This window comes from Pelobates fuscus, chromosome 2 (genome assembly GCF_036172605.1).
Source record: "Pelobates fuscus isolate aPelFus1 chromosome 2, aPelFus1.pri, whole genome shotgun sequence".
Taxonomy (NCBI): Eukaryota; Metazoa; Chordata; class Amphibia; order Anura; family Pelobatidae; genus Pelobates; species Pelobates fuscus.
The window spans coordinates 98,640,694-98,662,572 of NC_086318.1; positions in this window are offsets into that span (position 1 = coordinate 98,640,694).

Sequence of the window (21,879 nt, forward strand, 5' to 3'; positions counted from 1 at the left end):
TGTTTTAACTATAAAGTAATCCTAATGATTTCTAATAAGGAGTGAGGTTTTGCAAAGGTTAACACTATTTAATGTTGCTAATGTGGTGATTCTTGAGCACAACAAATATTTTGTTTTGTCATTAGATTTACCATGCAACATTTTTAATAGATTGTTTCAAACAAATTATTTTAAACTGTATGTGACAAAAAAAATTGTGATGTTCTACTTGAATACACCCTCAATCAAACTGCACATATTTTCTTATCTAAAGATGCAGTGCTTGAAATTCAGTATAATCATCTGAAAACACATCTTCTAAAGGTCAAGCACCAATGTTTGTAAAGTATGATAGTAGTTAGGAATACTAGCAATCACAGTATCGAACAGCACAAAATAGAGGACATATTGTAGCGACATATGCTTTGGGCACTAATGACAATTCTCTCCTTTCAAGACAGGTGGTTAAGCAGAAAACTTGTTTCTGTTATATTTTTCTGCATATCAACTCATGTAAGAAAATGACAGGTTCGCATAAAAAGTGAAACAAGCTATTGATTAACACTGCATGATTTAAACTGGTAATTTCAATAACAAAGCAAACAATTTAGCGAATACGTTGAATTATATCTATCCAATAGAATTAAATTACATATTCATATCTAACAAGTAGATATTATAAGTTTTCCAAATTTCCCCATCACATTTTATTACATTAAAAATCTAGCCATAAAAGTTCAGCACAGTGGGTTTTTTTTTTTTTTTTTTTAATAAAATGTGGAGAAACCAATTAATTCAGCAACTCATTATCTCCTGCAAACTGAAAAAAAACAGTACAATGTATAAAGCTGATAACATGAATACACTGATTCTACTGAGCATAGTTATGCTAAATATAATATTTACTAGAATATCAGGCTGAACAAGACTCCTAGTACAAAAATAAATAATGCATTCAGTTCGCTAATTTGTACTAAAAAGGAAAAATATAGTAAATATAATATGTAATAACTATAACAGAGATTTAATTGTAATTCATTCCAGATTCTACAAGAAAAAAAATATACATAATGTAATATGTTAAAGATTTGATTCAAATATTATACCCACTTCAGCCAGCTGTAGTGGTTAAGAAGCCAGGAGTACCCTGGTGCCATTATCCTTTTTCAACGGTTTGCCTTCTAACCTGTGTCCACATTGGGTGCCCAGAGTCGTCCCACTGGCCATTTATTGGCCTCAACTCTTCACTCTCAGCCAAATGAATACAATTATGGAAATGTGAAAATACACAGAATTGACATTAGCCAGCCCGGGGCTGTTCCAGAGGTGGAAAATACAAAAATAAGGTATTGGCACACTAAAATCTGGTGTGACTGAGTGCGTGCTAATGAGGCCTCCTTCCTCTGGCCCCTAACAGTAAAGAATAAAAAAAAATAAGAAAAGCAGCAACACCAGACGTATGTTGGTAGAAGAATTTGATTCCAACAAGAAATAGTTTGACAACGTTTGACTGTTGCCAGGCCCACTCTTGCTGGAATAAAATTATCCTAACTACATAAGTCTTGTGAGGATATTTATGGGGTGATAAATATTAGAATAATATTTTCATAAAAATTATCAAAAAATAATGTAATAATTTTTATTATATCAAAATTGATATCTTGGCACTGTACCCCGAAAATTGATAATATAAAGCTGAGAATTACTCAGGATTTTAATTCTCTTAGATCCTAGAGGACGTTCATTTGATGATTTTTACTTCACACAGTAAATCACAATTCTTTATAAAAAATATAATTTATTGTGACAATAATAATAAAAAAAATAATAATTTGTAACATGCGTGACAATAATCAGTGAATATTTAGTATAACATAGGTATACAAAAATGGCGATGGTTTAACACAATACAGCGGCTAAAAGCAATCAGCTGCCAGGAGATTTCTGATAGGGTACTTCACTTAGAAACTAACTTCACACAGAACACAGAACTCCACAGAATACAACAGTGCAGCGAGAAGCAATAAACACTTTGGCTGACAGTTAGATCACACCGATTAACTCTTCCAATGCTGGCTACAATCCTCATAGGCAATATATCCTATTATGTTGCAACCTTTACTATTAAAGTAATGTTCATACCAGATCATTATGTATATAGGATATAGAATGCACACCATAACAATCTCAAAAAAATATTACAATTTTATTATGTACAAAAAAAGTACCAGAATGTAAACATATAAGAAAAAATAAATATAAACAAAGTAACAGAAGTAAAGGCAGATACAATAAAATAATAGTAATAAATTACCACAAAAATCCTTACAAGCCTCAGACAGAAACACGAGTCACCAAACCCCCCAACGTTTCGGCACCAACTGGCTGCCTTTATCAAGGGTACCTGGCTACAATCCTCATAGGCAATATATCCTATTATGTTGCAACCTTTACTATTAAAGTAATGTTCATACCAGATCATTAACCATTCCTGGAACCATCCAATAAGAATAATGCTACCAGATTTGACATTAGCCGAATTTTAATTTTCCTACATAAGATACACTACCTTATTTCAGAACAAATCAATACATCTGGATAAAAACATCGGTATGCTAACTTGTTGGTAAATTTACCTTTAATATATTGTTATCTTTATTCCACCTGCAGGAATGGAATTTTTATAACCATATATTCTTAGCTAACTAATATTTCTAATGATTGAAATCTGACTGAGATTTATCCATATATATATTCCTGCTATAAGTAAAATTTTAATTAATCTAATTTAATTTAATTAAATAAAACCAGCATAATTACTAGTTGTAGATTTTCTCTCATGTGTGTAGATAGGTCCCAGTAATTTGTATGCAGGTATAATTGATGTATAGAGAAGTGCATGTAATAAAGAAAGTGGTGTTGGTTTGAAAAGATTAGGTGTGTTTAAGAGAGAGTTGATAGTTTCTTAAGTATAGTACAAGTGTTTCAAAGAGAGTTTGAATGTTTGAATGTTTGAATGTTGAATCTTGAATGTATGAATGTCGAATGTGTCCCAAAGAGCTGAGTCTGAATGTGTGTCTCCCCTCTATCCTCTTTTGTCCTTACTTTTTAAAGGGCTAAACTCTCTGCACTTCATTGGCTGATAAGGCCAATAGGGAACTGTAGGTGTGTCTACCCTACAGACGTTCATCTAGTTTTTGGTCACTAGATGGCGCAATTACATCACCAAAATTTCTTGTCATGGAATAGGTTAACTGTAAATGATGATGATTTTGACGTCATGTTGACTTATCTATATGGCCACTATAACTCAAATTTGCTGCCAATTTCAAAGGCTCATCTCAGACAGAGCGTCGGCAATTCCAATCGTAATTTAGAATTGACACCTCCTAACCTTAGTTTCACCCTGTTTCTTACAATGGGACCTTGTAAAATTTAGAAAGTAAAATTAATTACTAAGTGTTATCTGTTACTGGTGTCTGGTTCTTTTGGGAAGCTGTGTGTAAGATTATTTCTATTCCATTAACATTAATAAATAGTATTCCATCCCCCTGCTTGCTGTGAGACGTCTTTCCTTATAACTTATCTTGTTTACATAATGCATTCCTTAGCTCAGACTTGAATGAATAGAGTTACAGAAAAAAAGAAATTCTGTGTCTGTCTTGCCTAAAAATAAAAAATGGAGTCAGCCTTGTTCTAAGTGTGACTGGCAATATACACTTTTAATGTCTATCTTAGCACAAAATGTCTGCCGATATAAATATACTGACAGTCTGGTGTTGCATCAGTTTTCTTTTTTGTTGCCAGGGATGGAGTTACACCTCTGCCAGGAAATGGGTTAAATTCTTTAAAACCTTGGCAAACTAACATTCCAGGTGAACCATCCATCAATCATCTAACCCTAATGATTCTTTATGAGAATACAGTATTTACATGAGAAAGGCTGCAGGGAGCTATAGTTCTCACCTGAACATCCTCATTAAGCTGAAGTTGTCCAGGTGACTACAGTGTCCCTTTAAATGTTTTTATATTTATATTTAGCAGTCCATCATTTTCTATGCAAAACAACAACCACAATGAAATATTTGTCAAACATGAAAGATGACCTGCCAATCTCATAACAAAACAACATGATATTATGATAACTTTATGTCAGAGGCTAGATGACAATTACCATACTATTATTATTATTATTTTATTTTTTATATAGTGCCAGCAAATTCCGTAGCGCTGTACAATGGGAAGCTGTATTTACATAGCCTAACTGAAAAGCCAAGGGTGACACATTTATTTGATCTATAATATTTAGCCATGCTACCTTGATTACACTTCCCATTGCCATGGGGTAGACATTTTTTGAAAATGCACTTAAACAATGAACCATATTGGAAGGGATATTCAATATAGGTTTTGGATTAAAAAGCACTGGTGTCCACAATCTCTAAATAGCCAGGAGGTTAAAGAAATGTAACAAAGAGTCTTAGATGATAGCTATATATCACTCTGAACTATTTATTCTTAGAAGAAATATTTAGCTGTCACTTAGGGTCATGGATTTGTATACACCCTATGGTCACATCACTATCACTAGTAGAAGCAATGTTAGGGTAGATGCTGCAATCTATGGAGAGTAACATTCTTCTCTCATTTAAATAGTTTTCTTCCATGGCAAACGTAAAATGGAAACATATAAGAATTAGAAAAATAATATAGAAGAGTATATTTGTTGAGATCAACATGTCAAATATGCAGAATTATGCTTTACATGATAAACATCGTCCTTTAGAGGACACATTTGGGTTAGAACTCCTGTAAACTAAAAACTATAGTAAATTTAGAAAAAAAATTCTGATGACGTTACGCAAACCTGAAAAATTAGATCAGATGAATCCCTCGTGCAAATATTTACATTTCGTTAGGGTATACACGTTTCACCAGTTTTTATTTACCAATTTATGAACCATGGTTAATTGAGATGTAATGGCATATTTTAGATTTTAAAAAAAGCTGTTGAAGTTGAAATATTATCCCTTTTAACTTCTAAATTTGTAAATTAGCTTGGCCTAGACTTCAGCACAATTTACTGTTTGGACTCTTAATAAAGATCCCTATATGTTATTTAATATTTATTTAGCAAATCAGAATGTCAACCAACTGTATAAACATAAATTTGGCTGGAATGAGTTAATGGAAGCTGATAACACTGTGCAGCTACAAAACTGTCCTTATAAGAGCATAGAAATTGTAATGGTAATTCATATTTACTGCACTTACAAAGGGATGTACAAGCAGAATGCTGATATTTTTTTCATGAAAATCGTATGCAGTGGTGATTTGTACAAAGGGGCATTTAGGGCAGCTCACCAGATAATAAAAAAAAAAAACTCTATTGCTGGTATTGCTGTTCACCACATATCTCCCCCCCATTTAGATTTTTCTCAATAGGAACACTCCCCTCCTACAGGCACAACAAGGGTAAACACACTATATAATTGGTTCCCAAACTTCTTAGGTTTAAGGCGCCCTTCATTTTTCAGTAATTTTAGGTTCAAGGCACCCTAAGTCAAAATTTCTAGGTTGTATGTCTGTATAGTGCTGCGGCATTTACTGGCGCTATAGTGTAATGTACAGTGTTGGTGTTTGAAGGGGAGCTTGTGTATAGTTATTGTGTTTTAATGCACGGGTGTATTTGTATGTAATGTTTGCATTTGATTGCCGGGGTGTGTCTGGATGTAATGTTCACTTTTAAATGTGGATGTACATTTGTGTGAAGCATTTGTGTTTGAGTGAAGGGGTGTGTTTGTTGGTGTATGTAATATTTGTGTTAGATTGCAGGAGTGTGCTTATATGTTGTGCTGGTGTTTGACTGCTTGGATGTATGCACATACACTACCACATACATGCATACATACTTACTCAGATATTCATATAGCTTAACACACAGATACATATAATTACACTGACACATACACACACATTCATATAGACACATACACACATAGAGATACACACCAACACACAGATGCACATACACAGGTGTGTGCACATACACACATAGAGATACACACCAACACACAGATACACACACAGATACAGAAGCACACTGACATATATACTCACATACAGATGCACACCCTGACACACACACACTCATACTCAAACACACTCATACACATACACACACACAGACACACACGCACACACTCATATTAACACTCCACACATACATGCACTCATACATACACTCACAATCATACACATAAAAACACTCATACACATACATTCATACTCACACTCAGACACACACTAACACTCATACTCACACTCATACACATACACACACAGTAGAAATGAAAAGCACACTCCCTTATCTACTAAACAGCTACTTTGGTGCTGACCAATTTTGTACGTTTTATTAAAAACACCTAATCTAGGCAAAAAATAATGGGGGTTAAGTTACATTATATGATCAAACATTGCATAAGCTTGCCACAACGTCAATGTACCCCATCTTTGGCAGGTCCTACTTTAACAGCCAACTGTCTGCTAAATGAGCTAATCACTTAGGGAAATCCTTCCATCTCGAGTTCTCGAGACGAGGCACCTGTGACAGGGAGGGGTGCAGAACCATGGAGCTGGCTAGACTCCTAGATAAATATATATATATATATATATATATATATATATATATATATATATATATATATATATATATATATATATATATATAAAAGAAAAAAAGGGGTTGGCTGCACACACCTGAACATGGTTAAATTGGGTGCTGCTGGGGGCCAATAAGTACAGTAGAAGTACAAGTGATATTTTTTTTATATCTCCAGCCTCCAGTTAGCTTACCTTATGTGTCAAGAAGGGGGGCTTGGAGTCCTGTGGGCTGGTGTGAATGAGGGGTCTGGAGCATCTCCTTTTTATTTGGAACAAGAAAGTGGAGATATCGTTTTGGCTCCTCACTGAACCTTTATCAAGTCTCAGAATATTTTTTTATTGATCTTTATATTGACTTTTCCCCGATCATTAATAATTAAAAAAAAAAATCCCAAAATTTAACATAATTGGAAAAGTAGAGCGCTTCATCTCTGGATATTCTAGACAGTTGAATTGAACCTAGTGTACAATAAACTATTTTAAATTGTGATACACTATTATACTGTTTTATTTTTCTGTAGATCATCAGCTGTGTGGCGGACCACCTGGCACCCTGACTGAGTGCCTCCGCCACTCGCTGATTCATAGTAATTGTGAACACCATAAGCCCCGCACTGGAACACCATAACCACCATAAACCCCACAGCCAGCGTTCACTGTCCTCCACCTAGCCTGGACCCAAGATCAGGATCCAGCTTCCAATCCAGAGAGTAAAGCAGGATAGCTCTTACAAGAGCTAGTGATTATAATCCAAGGGAGTATAATGAGTATAGCAATCCTCAGAGTGATTATTACTGTTCCCTTCACACATGAGACGAGGCTCTATGTTGAGGGTGAAGAGGAACTGGTTTAATGGCAGCCACAACTGGCCTTATATGCAGGTCCCCATGCAAGGGGTTTGCTCTAACATATTCCAGGGGCATTATCCACTGGACCTGAGAGTGGACTATGACAAAGTACACACTTTACATTGGCTCTCAGGTCCAGGACACTCCCACACAAAACAGGGTAATCCCTCTCCTGTGCCTGAAAGATAATTGAGTTAGCAACTGTACTAAACTCAATTATCTCCAGGCACAGCAACTATACATTTTAACAACATCCCGAAAGTACCCCAAAAACACATGGAAACCCCACAAACGTCACATCCCATATTAGCCCCGATCTGGGGGACCAATACACCCAAAAATCACCCAGATCGGTTCAGGGGTTTGCGATTTCCATGGAAGTCATAATTTTGACCGACCGTGCACATGGTTTTATGCCCAAAACAGTTCCAGGGAATCACGGCTAACGGTCGGTCTCTCTTTCTGGAGTACAAAAGTACATAAATCACCTGAATGGAGCCTTTTAAAGTGCATTGGGCAAGGTATTTTGCAGGGCCCATAGTCCTAAGGCAGGCGGCTGGCAAGCAGGCTCCCCCAGGAGCCCGTGGCGAGGTTCTGTTCACCACATATCTCCCTCCCCCAAGGGAAGACTAACCAGTTACTTGATCTGCTGCCGGGCAGCCCAACCAACAACAAGTAGCTGAGCTGGTGATCTCCGGTGCCCAGCTCTGTCCTATATGTCCAAGGCTGCTGAGTGGGCTCCATAACCCCTGGTCTCTCTTGTACTCCCAGGCATGGAGTTGTGAGTAGTTGGTGCGCAGAGGTCAGTGGTGCTCTGCCCCATAGGCAGCATTGCAGCTGGGTAGGTCAGTGGGTAGTCAGGTCCCAGAACAAATGAACTGGTAGGGCAGAGACCAGTGCTGTTCTGTCCTGTATGCATCACTTCTGCTGTGGGAGCCTGCTGGGCATCAGGCTCAGCAATATGGGGACAGGTAGGGCAGAGGCCAGCTGTGCTGTGCCCTGGTGCCAGCTCTTCTGCTGAGATGGGGTTAGTGAAGACTGCCGTCCTTTCCACAATTTCCAGACCTGGGGTGGACATCTGTCATGGGGAAGTGGGACCGGCTGTCTCCACCATCAGGGAAAAAGGGGCCATCTGTCTCCTCTTCCGGTACCTCCTGCTGCTGCTGGGATGGGGGACTGGTCATCCTCCCCTCCGGTAACATCAGCTGCAGTTGGGGATCTGGGCCAGCTGCCCAGAATCTCTGTAGGGCCAGTGGCGAGACCTCGGTCCCATCTCCACCACTTGCCAGTTGGGGTTCCCCCAGGACCATTCTATAAGGTCCCCCTGTAATTGGAAAGAGGGACCAGCTGTCTCATCTTCCGGTATCTCCGGCTGCCACTGTCGAGAGGGAATGGTTGTCTCATCTCCCTGTAAGGTAAGCTGCTGCTGGGGAGTAGAACCAACTGTCCCTACTCCTGGTAGCTCCGGCTGTGGTTGGGGATGTGGGTCGGCTGCCCAACATCCCTGTAGGGCAGATAGAGAGACTCAGTCCCATCTTCACTTGCCGACTGGGGGTCTTCCCAGGACCAGTTTATGAGGTCCGTACTTCTGGATCTGGTTGTGAAGCAGGGGATACCTCAACCAGATCTCCCCAGCTGTATTGTTGTAGGTCTTGGTCTGCCACCCAGCTCTCCTGCTCTCCCTGAAGGGTATATTGGGGCTGAATTGAAATGAGCAGGTGTTGGTAATCCTGCTCCAGCTCCCACTCCATTGTCAACAGAGATGTCAGGTCTTGTCTCACCTCATTAGCTGTAGCCCAATCATGCATGCCCTCCCTGTAGTCATAGGTGTTCCAGAATCGGGACCCTCCCGAACTTCTGAACTCCAGTTCTGCGAAGGCCTCCCACAACAGGCCAGGGTCATTTTAATCTTAACCCTTGGGCCTGTCATGCTCAGCCATCCAGGAGGCATGCCGAACCGTGTATCACCATTGTTCCTGGTATGAGTCTTCTAGCCAAAGCTCCTTCCATACCAGGCTCTCAAGCGCCGTCACCCACTCATCCAGGGGCTCCTCTCCCAGGAGAGGCATTCACAGGTCTGATTTCAGGGCCTCTGCTGGAATGTCATCAGGTCCAGCTTCCTTTCTGTTCTTCATCAGGGTATGGCCTCCCCAATCTCTTCTCTAGTCGGCTTGCCACAGTTGATGGGAAGATCTTTGTTGGCTGAGTTTATGTCTGGTGGATTTGGTGGTGCTGGTCTGTTCAGGAGCTCCTCAAAGTGTTCAGACCATCTATTCATCTGCTGCACTAGTCCTGTGATGACCTTTCCCTCCTTGTCCTTGACTGGTCGTTCTGGCTTGCTCTACTTCCCAGACAGTTTTTTTAGTCATGTTGTACAGCTGTTTCATGTTGCCATTGTATGCTGCCAGTTCTGCTTCAGCTGACAGTCCATCTATGTAGTCTTTCTTGCCCTTCCTAATGTTCTTTTTTTACTGCTCTGTGGGCTTCTGCATATTCCACTTGGGCCTTGGCTTTTTATGCCCTAGTCTTGCTGTTCTCTCTTCTATCTTGCCCAAGGTCTCAGCTGTAATCAACTCTTTGTGGTGATGTTTCTTTGCTCTGACCACTTCTTGACAGGATGTTATCAGTGTCTCTTTTATTTTCTGCCAGTTGTCCTGTACATCGCTTCTTTCCTCTTTCTCATGCAGCTCATGTAGCACCTCAAACTTGTTATTCAACTGAAGTCCAAGCTCCTCCCTGACGCTGGTGATCCTTAGGCAGCTGACATCATACTTTACTCTACACTGCATTGTTTGCATCCAGTTTTTCTTTAACTTCAGCTGCATGCTGGCTACTACTAGGTGGTGGTCAGATGCCACATCTGCTCCTCTTCTCACTCTAACATCCTGCAGGGATCTTCTAAACTTCTTGCTAATGCAGATGTGGTCAATCTGGTTCTCTCTCACACTATCTGGTGATACCCAGGTGTTTTTGTGGATCCACTTGTGTAGAAAGATGCTACCTCCAATGACCAGGATGTTGAGCGCACACAATTCTGCAAATCTCTCCCCATTATCTTTTATCACTCCCAGCCCATGTAACCCCATGACTTGTTCATATATCCTGTGTTGTTCGGTCCAATCTTGGCATTGAAGTCTCCCATAAGGATGAAGATGTCTCTGGCTCGGAATGTCTCTACAATTTTCTGCAGTCTATTGTAAAACTCCTCCTTGTCTTTTTCAGAATCATTGGTTGGAGCATAACTCTGGATGACGTTGAGCTTAACCTTCTTCTGCTTGGTTCTGAAGGATGCTGTGATGATTCTGGGGCCACGCGCCTCCCATCCAATCAGTGCCCTTTGCTTGATTGGACAACATAAAGCCTACTCTCTGCGTGTGGGGTGCGTTAATTTCTTCCTGCCCGGAGTACAGCAACAGCTCTCCTGTCATCAGTCTTCTCTGTCCTGCTTGTGTCCATATGGTTTCGCTGATGCCCAGTATGATCAGGTTGTTCTTCTTCATCTCGGCAGCTACCTGCTTTATCTTGCCTGTCTCGTACATGGTCCTAACATTCCATGTGCCGATGTGAGTTCTACTGGTCGAAATAAGGGTATTTGGCTTGGTGGCTTCCTTTCGGCTTTTACCACCTATCGTCATGCGTCTCCGAATTGTCCTCCATCTTCCAGGAAATGAGTCTCTCTTTCTCTTTTTGGTGTTTTCCAGGGTGAGGTTGCTAGCCCCACACCCAACCTTCCTCCTTTTTCATCCGGCTTGGGACCTGCAATGGCGGAGTTAAAATACATGGAAGTCATAATTTTGATCGACTGTGCACATGGTCCTATGCCCAAAACAGTTCCAGGGAATCGGGGCTAATGGTCGTTCTCTCTTTCTGGAGTACAAAAGTATGTAAATCACCTGAACTGAGCCTTTCAAAGTGCATTGTGCAATGTATATTGCAGGGCCCATAGTCCTGAGGCAGGAGGCTGGCAAGCAGGCTCCTCTAAGAGCCCGTGGCGAGGTTCTATTCACCCCAAGCTGTATTCTCTGTATTCTGTTTGGTGAGGGTTAGTATAGAGCCTGGTGACATTTGTGCGACAGGAAGTGTGGAAAAGAAAAAGGAAAAACAAAAAAGCAAGAACATAACATGAACATTTAACCTTTTTCTATTTCAACATCTCCTCACAGAGATACTTTGAATCAATGCATATCTATGGGGTGCATTCATCGTCTCCATGCAGAACGTGGAGATGCTGAATGCCACTGGACTAGGGCACACCTCTAGCGGCCATCTGAGTGACTGCCACTAAGGTGTTACAATGCTGCAATGTAAATACTGATAAATCTCTGAAAAGACATTGGTTACATTGAAAAGCCATCAGGCACAGGCTATAGACACTAGAACCACTAAGTGTTCCTTTGATGGTGCTTCTTCCTGCTGAGGTAGGGGTTTGTGGCTGCACAGCTGAAAGAGGCTTTCTGCAACTATAGACCCCTACCTCAGCAGGAAGGTGAGTATAAATGTTGTCTTTGTTTTTGTTCATTTGTTTGTTTGTCTTTTTTTTTCATTATCTTTTAATGCATTACAACAGGTGGTTCATGTTAAAATAACAATTGCAATTCTGCACTTTTTCCTACACTACAATGAGTTAACATTTATAGAAATTAAACTGACAGACATTCTTAATGACTCTTTCTTTCCAATTTAAATGCTATAAAAATAAGGTGTAAAAGGCTCAGAAGTGAAGATAATTCACATTGACTTTGTTGATCTACGTGAAGTGTTTTTCCTGTAAATGAAGAGTGCTAAGCAGTTAATTGGTTTAGATGAAAAAGAAATGAGAGCGATGACAGCATTCATTAAAGCAGACAATAAATTGCAAGTGTAGAATATTCTGCCAAATGTAGTTATTTCATACTAAAAATACATCTGTGTTCTTGCACCAAACTATTTCATATATTTATATTACTTTTTGTTAATTGCTTTAGTTAACAAAGTTAGCACAGCTGTATTAACCTATGAGCATCTATTAAAAAAGCAACAGAATTTATTTTTAACAAACTGTTTGCAGAATTATTTTCGCTGTTCTGTTAACTAAAATACCTTGCAATATATTTAATTCCAGTTGCTAATCTGATTATAAAGGGATACACGATTGCTAAACGTCAGTTTTATATTATATATTGATAATCAACAAAGTAAGATTTAGTGTAGTATTTGACAGCTGCTAAAATAATATGATCGAAATATTACAAAATATTTTGGCAGCTTTTGACAACATTTACTTTGATTGCTTTGATTTAATTTGATCTAGTGACTTTCTAGACTAATGTGTGAGTGTAACCCCCATATAAGAATGCCTTTAAAACCACGGTACTTACTGTATTATAATTTAAAACACTAAGTATATATTTTAAAGGGGAAACTGTCACTTCTCCGGAAGCATCCTTTCCTTGTTCCCCGATCCTAATAAACAATATTGAAGGATTTACCAATGAGAATTAAGCAGCAGTGATAAGATAAAAAAAACTTTCTAATATCTGCTGAACTTGTGTGTTTTGGATTGTCTCACCTTTGCATGGTGATATGGGCATAATCTTGGATGCTTGGGCATCTACACAGAAATGTATGGCGTATACACATGAGATACATTTCACAAACTTAAAAGAACATACAATTCTAGGACAATCCAAAACCCATATAGCTATTACATAAACATTAACATCAATACATATATTTAATATTTTATAATGAGTGCTGGATGTATATCTGTATGGATAAGAGTGAATATATTGTGCAATTATTTTTAGTTCTGATCAATATAATTGTTTACATCAGTTGAATATTAAATGGTATTACAGGGTTGCAGATGAGTTTCCAGGTTCAAATCCACTTGAAAAGTACTTTTTTTCTTCTTCATGTTTTGGTTTGATTAGTGTTAGAATGTAGAGTTATTTTGTTCCTTTGGTTGCGTATCAGTCCTACTTTCTTATCTAGAAACTTACAGCTTACCACATTAAATATAACTCCTTAGGTATCCCACTCTTCCCAAAAATAAACAGACGCACAACAAGTTTAGGAGGGTAGGACACTTTAAAACTTATGCCAGCTTAAGCATGTAACAAACTGCCAAATGCCAGCTAAATGACCAGCTGGATGATAATCTTCCATAACATTCAAGGAGTCCTCTTCAAACTGCCTCCTGTTTTCAACCAAAGGCAAGTTGCAACTCCCTATGCCCGTTATGGCAACGTATGCTAACTTGACAGCCGGTAGCTGTGACTTAAGAGAGAAAAAGATAGTTAGTCAATAAAGGTGGGGCAATCTCTGCTTGGCTCCCTCAGCAGGTTCTCCAGCCAACTGTAAGAAGTTCTCAGTGTGCTGTATACCAGGTAACCCCCATAATTAGATCCAATAGTGCCATGAAAACCTGCTGGGGCAGCAGTCATGTCCACCCTCTCTCTTTTGGGCTATATCATAGCATGATTAGCATTGATATAGCTGCTATACTTTTTGCAGCTCTATACAATGTACAATATGGATATTTAACAAAGAGTTATTTCAACATAGAGAGGGGAGTTCACATGTCAACCAGATAATCCCCAAATATATATATATCAAGTGAAAACCAAAGAAAAAGTAACCGGTGCTCTTCCCAAATTCCTATGCATACTTAAACAAATGTAGGTTATTTAGTTTCTCCAATGGCCATGAGAGACTTTAGCCCACCTGCCACGTCAAGGCAAACCTCTCAGGTGGGTCCTACACTAACCTTTCACCTTGCTAACTTGGGCTTCTGGCAAAGATACCTCTAATGAAAGGGGTATTTTTTTATATACAGCCCTACATACTTATTAACCCCTAATAAGGTCATTGCTGCCGCCCAGGAGTGATGGGAATTTGAGCGCAGGACTTGTTTTTTTGTATATATATCAAGTGCCTTTGATATACTGTGAGATGTAAGTAGCTTGTCTCATTTAAGGAAACAGTTTATGATTACAAACTATACCACAGCTAACAATATACTATGGACTAGGATTTTCAGGACAGTCAAATAACCTGTTGTGCTTTCGTGTCCAAGAGGGTGGCTTGCCTGTGGTCCAGGCGAGGCTGATGTCAGAGTGTGTAAGGGTCTGCTGCAGCTCTCTCCTTGCTCCTGTTCCCTTTATGCTGCCCGTCTGTGCCGCTGCCTCCAGCCTTCTCCCTCCCACTCGGTGCGCTCAGTAAGAAGCTGGGACCAAGTGATCAGCTGGCTGGGAGGAAGTGACAGCTGGTCCCAGCTGGAGAAGGCTGGAGGCAGCGGCACAGACGGGCAGCATAAAGGGAACAGGACCAAGGAGAGAGCTGCAGCAGACCCTTACACACTCTGGCATCAGCCTCGCCTGGACCCCAGGCAAGCCACCCTCTTGAACACGAAAGCACAACAGAATCACCAGTGGACATATCCTTTGGATTATCCTGCAGTGTGGGGACATCCCCTCTTCTAAGGAGCCTTACAAACCCAGAGCCAGGGGTGATAGGGCTCTGGGACATGTGAGTTTTTCTCCTATAACTCCTTTCTTTCCATATTACCATTACCAGATGGTCTGCACCATTATTTGTTTCTTTATGTTTACAGATTAATTTAGCGCGTTCTTTTGGTAACTATTGTTTTGCTTTTCACATTTCTTGTGCATTGTATTTTTGAACGCTGCCATATTATCTGTATGGGATTTTAGCGCTCACATATTGGTTATTGTCAGTCAAATAACCTGAATAATATATGAATTATCCTAATAGCTTCATCAAATTATATAGGTGTGTATATATAAAAATACATCCTTACCCACAAACTATACATGCATGTAGAGACATGTATTGTCATCCACAAAAGGGTTAAATGGAACTACTAAAAAAAAAAAAGTCTAAATAAATAATTTCTGCCCATTAGAGAAACATTTGCCAGGGCTGTTGTAGCACTATCTTAATTGACATAGTAACATAATTGGGACCTGATAAACAAAGGTTTAACGTGTCGCTGAAGGTGGCAGGTTATCATTCGGTAGCCCAATGTGCATACTCTTTTACTTTTTAGTGTGTTGTCATATACACTGTGCTAAAGTGAAAGAAAAATGCAGAGTTGCATATTGTATCCAGACAATATTTAGATAATGGAAAAGAGTGCAGCTTCCAATCAAGCAGCAGATACTTCAAACACCATAACAACATATGCATCCATGACCCCAAACTCAATTTGTTGTTGCAACTGTTTAAATTTTCTTGTTCTCACCTTTTCTGGCAGGTCACCTCATAGCTTTCTATATAAGAGTCTATCAGAGAGGCGTGATCACGTGACTGCACCCGATTGCCATTGTCACAACCTTAGAGGGCCTCCCATATTAGCAAATTTGCTGGCATAATTTATCAGTGCCCTGTCATGGTTTCCATTTACTGGTAATCAGAGAGTGCATTTATCTTGTATTTCAGTTTGACTATTCTGCCCTTGGCTTGTTGACCATTCTTATTTCTGGTATCCTTGATCTATTGGCCTGTCTTCTCGTACCGTATATATAATTTTTTTTAATTAAATTAATTAAATGTAATTCTTTATTTTTGGACTGTTAGGAATGCAGTGGTGCGACAATATAGGCTTATGCAAAAGCCATTTCATAACACTCGTGTCATATGATTTACAGAAAGGAAGAATATGTTAGTTAGAACATGTAGCCATTCACATATTGGTATCTGATAAGTATGCGGTGTCTCTGGGTTACATGGCTTGCGCAGAAGCCAGGACAACGTATGTGTATCATGCGTTTTCAGAAAGGAATAAGACAATTGGTGAGGGCAGGGAGCTTTCCGTATCAAGGCATTTGACTTGCATTCCAACAACATTTTACCTTTTGGTCCCATATAACGTATGGGTCACCAAGAAGATGGCAACAGAAAAAGTAAACATAAATACATAACAACATGGAAACTTGGATTGATAAAAATCCTGTAATGTATGATGTATTACTTAGAGTCATCTAAGTGGTGGGCGGTCGTGTTCCCTCCCTCCAGATTCCCTTCCATCATTCCGGGACTCCTGCCTCCGCCCCCCGCCGCCCCCTTCTACCCCCTGGGGTCCCCTGCACCCCCCCTTTCTGTGTGTTGTCCTACTTGTCCTCGTTCTCTCTCCTCCCTACCCTCTCAGACTACAAATTGGTCCCAGAGGTCCCACACCTTTTGGAAAGTTTTAACTGAGTAGTTATCCTTTATTTTGGCTCTAACCATAGACAGTGGGGGCAACTCCGTGCTCAACCATTTCTGGGCTAAGGCTCGCCTGGCCACTAGGTATACATATAAGTAGTTTCTGTTTGTGTCTGGGTAAACCTTTGGTAGGTCCCCTTGGCAGGCCCAGGGGTCGAGTGTGCGGGACCTCTGTAGTATCTGGGAGCTCAGCCCTACCACCTTCACCCAGTATTCCTTCACTTTGGGGCATTGCCACCACATGTGGATGTAACTCTCTCTCTCCCCACATATCCTCAATCATGTGTCCGTGAGGCTGATCTTGTTTGACCGGGGTGGTGTATCACATGCGAAGGGTCTTATAGGTTTGTTCCTGAGGGTGACACAGAAGGAGGATCATGTGCTCGCCTCCCAGATGTCCTCCCGCTCCAGTTGTCCCCACAGGTCAGCCTCCCATTGGTCGGTGTAGTGCAGCACCCAACACTCGTTGGACTCTGCGCTAATGTGGCCATACAACACTGATATAAGGCCCTGCTGTGCCCTTTCTTGGAAGCACATCTTCTCAAAGAATGTCAGAGGGGTTGTGGCCACTGTGTGAACCTCCCGGCGGGCGGCATCTGGAGATATCGGAAGTAGTCCTTTGTCCGAAGGGTGGCTAGTTCTTTTAATCGGTCATAAGTGACAATCTTGTTGTCCACGTACAGGTGGACGTACCTCTGGAGCCCTCTGTGTTCTATCCCCTTAAAGTCTTGTGCGTTTAGGGGAACGCTTTGTTCCTGAGGACTGGGGTCATAGGGGAAGGTATTTTGCTAAGGTGGTATTTGGATGCGGTCAGGTCCCATATCCTGACAGAATTGAGTATCACCATTCTATATTTATGTTAAGTCCACTTTAATGCCTGGTGATACATATATTTCTGAAGAATTTACAGTATATATATATATATATATATATATATATATATATATATATATATATATATATGGGTAATAGTGTATTTTGACACTGTTAATGAAAAAAAATATTATAGGACCTATATGTAGGGTAATAGAAAACATGTCACAGTTCTACTACCATGTCCCGAAGTTTAATGTATTTACATTAAGAAATCATTGCCTAATGCTGAGCTAAATATCCCATATGTTTCTGCAGGCAACACTTATGGGATTAGCTACCATCATTAATTTCCTAGTGTGAGATTACTACCTGCAGGTACAGCAAATTCTACAAAATGTAAAAGACATAAATGTTGCTATTTTTCAATATATTTTATGTTTTGTATTTTTTTTTAAGTATTAACTCTGTATATAATGCATTTAAAACTGAGGCCAACTTTAACATGGTGTATCAGATTAACTTTGTCTGCATCCCTTACATCTGTCTTGCAAAAGCTTACCTACCAAGGTACACTGGCAATTTATGTGAAAATATATATATATATATATATATATATATATATATATAACAGAATGCCCAACCAATGAGCATTTAACATTGAAAATCAGTATTATTTACCAAACAGGTGAAATATATATTTTATACAAAGAAAGGAAAAAGTTTCTGCGTATATATATGGAGACAGTTGGTAGGCTACAGCAATATGGATACATCCAATGCTCACCTCAATTCATAACTGCTCTGAAAGAGTTGGATATGTGATACAGATAGAGTTCGCTAATGCACTTTCACATTCACAAGAGCAATGAAATGTATACAAATGCTGACTGTGTAGAGATAGGAAAATACCCTGGTCCTGGTGTGCATTGAGTTCAAATCCAAAATGTATCAGGAAAGTCAGTATTTGTGACTGAAGAGTTAAAGAGAGTTGAACAGATGTCATAGTTGTGTGCAATCTGCTATTTTTCCACCTTTTATCTACTATTTTAAGCTTTTATATATATTTTTTTTTTATGGACACCCATTTATATTCCTTAGATATAATGTAACACAAAAAAAAATCTTCATTAAAGAGAAATATAGAATACAGCCCTGAGTGCTCTGATCAAAGCTGGTGCTAATACAACAGCCTCACTTTCCAGATATTCTCTTGCTCCTCTTTCATTCCTTGATATTTGTTCACCTTCTCATGGTCCTTTTTCTTTATATTATGGTCACTAGGGATTCATTGTCTACCACCATGATGTCAGTTTGGTTGGCCAGTACTTGCTTGACTGTCTGGATCTTGAAGTCTTATAGAAAGTCTCAGCCCTAACTTTCTGAACTACCCTTTGTGGAATCTCCCATCTGGACTTATTCTGTGCAAATGTTTTGGAACACAATCTTGGCAATTTGGTTGTGCTTCTCAGTATGCGTTGTCCCATCTAACATCATATCCTCGCCTACAATGTGCTGGATTGTTTTGGAAGGCTCTTTGTACAGTCTGCACCTTGGTTCCTGAAAGACACCAGGCAGGATAAATGAAAAAAAAAACGCTTTTATTTCACATAATCCATAAAAATGTTGGAGTTTCAGCTCCCAATAGGGAGCTTTCATCAGGAAAGTTCCAAGTTTCAGGAGTGCATTTTTTTCCCCCTCTACTTTTTGCCAGACCAACCAGCACTGGGCACCACTACAGCTTTCCAGGAGTGCAAGCTATGGGGAAGATGATAGGAGGAGATGGGAAATGGGAGATGGATACACACACACACGAGCAAAAACATAGAATATGAGAACATTATATATATATATAGAAAAAATGATAATTTAGGCACTCACCCCTGCGGTTATTCAAGTGTATCCTGCCTTTGGTGCATCCGTCGTCCAAATATATATCAAGCGATAAATTGGAGCACTCAAAAGGACTTTTCAGTAGTGGATTTATTGGTACGAAAAAACGAAACAGATGATTTAATGTAAGCGTTTTTTCGTACCAATAAATCCACTACTGAAAAGTCCTTTTGAGTGCTCCAATTTATCGCTTGATATATATATATATATATATATATATATATATATATATATATATATATATACACACACATATATACACACAAACACACACGCCCATTATACCCTAAAAAAGCTATTACATTCTTGAACTTGAAATTGCTGTTTAGTGAATGAGTGAGTCCACTTGTATGTTGTATGAAATACCCAGAAACACCCTTATATTGTATGCATGTTTAGGCGAGTGCAGATCTCTTGGTTTGATATGTAAATATATTAATATATTTGGGAGCTCCTGTGGCTTTTCACCCCTTCCTGTCACAGGCCTCATTCCAGGGCCCTGTGCAGCACTGCAGAGAGTGGTTTATTGGGACAAAGAACAAGCCCAAAACCTCACTAAATTTAGGCCAAATGTTTGGCAGTACTCCTTTAGGTATCCATCAGGCTTCTCTAATTAGACAGGACTTATAAATACTCATTAGGTCATTCCAGGCCTAAAGACTGTTTACAGCAAATTACACCAGCCATGCCCACATCCACACTTTGAAAATACAGATTAAGTGTGGAGAAACAGGAAAGATATTATGGTGGCTTTTCAGTGGCTTCTTAAAGAACTGGGGGGTTAAAGGAAAGTCTTATAGGACATGGTAGGGTGTTTCAGAGGGATGGTGCAGTCTTTGAGAAATTCAGTAGATCAGAATTAACAATGTGGGAATCGACAGCGGACAATAGAGGGTCAATCAAAGAGTACAGAGAATGAGGGGGTGTGTATTTGTAAATGAAGATGATATGTAATGAGGAGTAAAATAGTTTAGGTTTATATAGGAGTGTCACTAGTTTGAATAAGATCCTGAAAGATCTAATGACTGACAATTGAGTGAGGCATGAGAGTAGCGGTAAGCATAGGCGTGCGCAGCCTATTGCATTAGGGTGTGCACCCTAAAGCACAAACGCACGCCGCATGTATATGTATGTATATATATATATATAAATATATATATATATATATATATATATATACACACACACACATACATACACTGCTGTGTGTGTGTGTGTGTGTGTGTGTGTGCTGTTAGTGTGCTGTGTGAGGGTGGTGTGTGTAAGGGTGCTGCTGTGTGTGTGTATGTGTGAGGGTGCTGGTAGTGTGATATGTGGGTGAGGGTGTTTGTGAGGGTGCTGTTTGTGTGTGAGGGTGTTTGTGTGTGTGTTTGTTATGGTCCTGTTAGTGTGCTGTGTGTGTGAGGGTGCTGTTTGTGTGATGTGTGTGTGATGGTGCTGTGTGTGTGAGGGTGCTGTTTGTGTGATGTGTGTGGGTGTCATGTATTTCTGAGGGTGTTGTTAGTGTGCTGTGTGTGAGGGTGTTGTGTGTTTGTAAAGGTGCTGTGTGTGTTTGTGAGGGTGCGGTTAGTGTACTGTGTGTGAGGGTGCTGTATGTGTACTGTATGTGTGTGGGTGCTGTTTTGGTGCTGTGTGTGTGAGGGTGCTGTGTTTGTGCTTTTTGTGTGAGAGTGCTGTATGTCTGTAGGTGCTTTTTGTGTGTGGGTGCTGTATGTGTGTGTGTGTGCTGTATGTTTGGACAGATTGTGGAGGTGGGGGCAGATTAGTAAATACCCCCCCTCCCTTCTTACCTTATGTAGGGAGGGGGATCCTTGCTGCCATGTGCCATCCCTGGTGGTCCAGTGGAGAGTGAACTCTAGCCTGCGGGGCTAGACTTAACTCTCGTGAGATCTGAGCGTTGCCGCAGCAATGCTCAGATCTCGCGAGAGGAACCTGGCGGAGCTGCTGTCTAGAGCTCCCCGGGTCCTCTCCTGCCTCCCTTCATGCTGCTGTGGGCCGGTGAGGTAGATCTTTGATCTCCCCGCCGGCCCATGGAGGCTTAGAGCAGAGCCCACACTCAGCGCCGGTTCTGCGTGAGCCGACAGGGGAGAATAAAGTCCTGGGGAATAAAGTGTGGGAACCAAGATTCCCACCCCCCCAAAAAAATAATATACACTCCAGTGTGTGTATGTATATGTGTGTGTGTGTGTATATATATATATATATATATACACACACACACACACACACAGACACGCATACTCAAACACACACACATACACTCACAGACACACGCACACTCATACATTCATAGACACACACACATTCACAGATACACATATTCACATACACTGACACACATACACATTCACAGACACACATACACAGATACACTCACACACACACAGTCACAGACACATTCACAGACACACACACACACATTCACAGACACACACACACATTCACAGACACACATTCACATACACAAACACAGTCA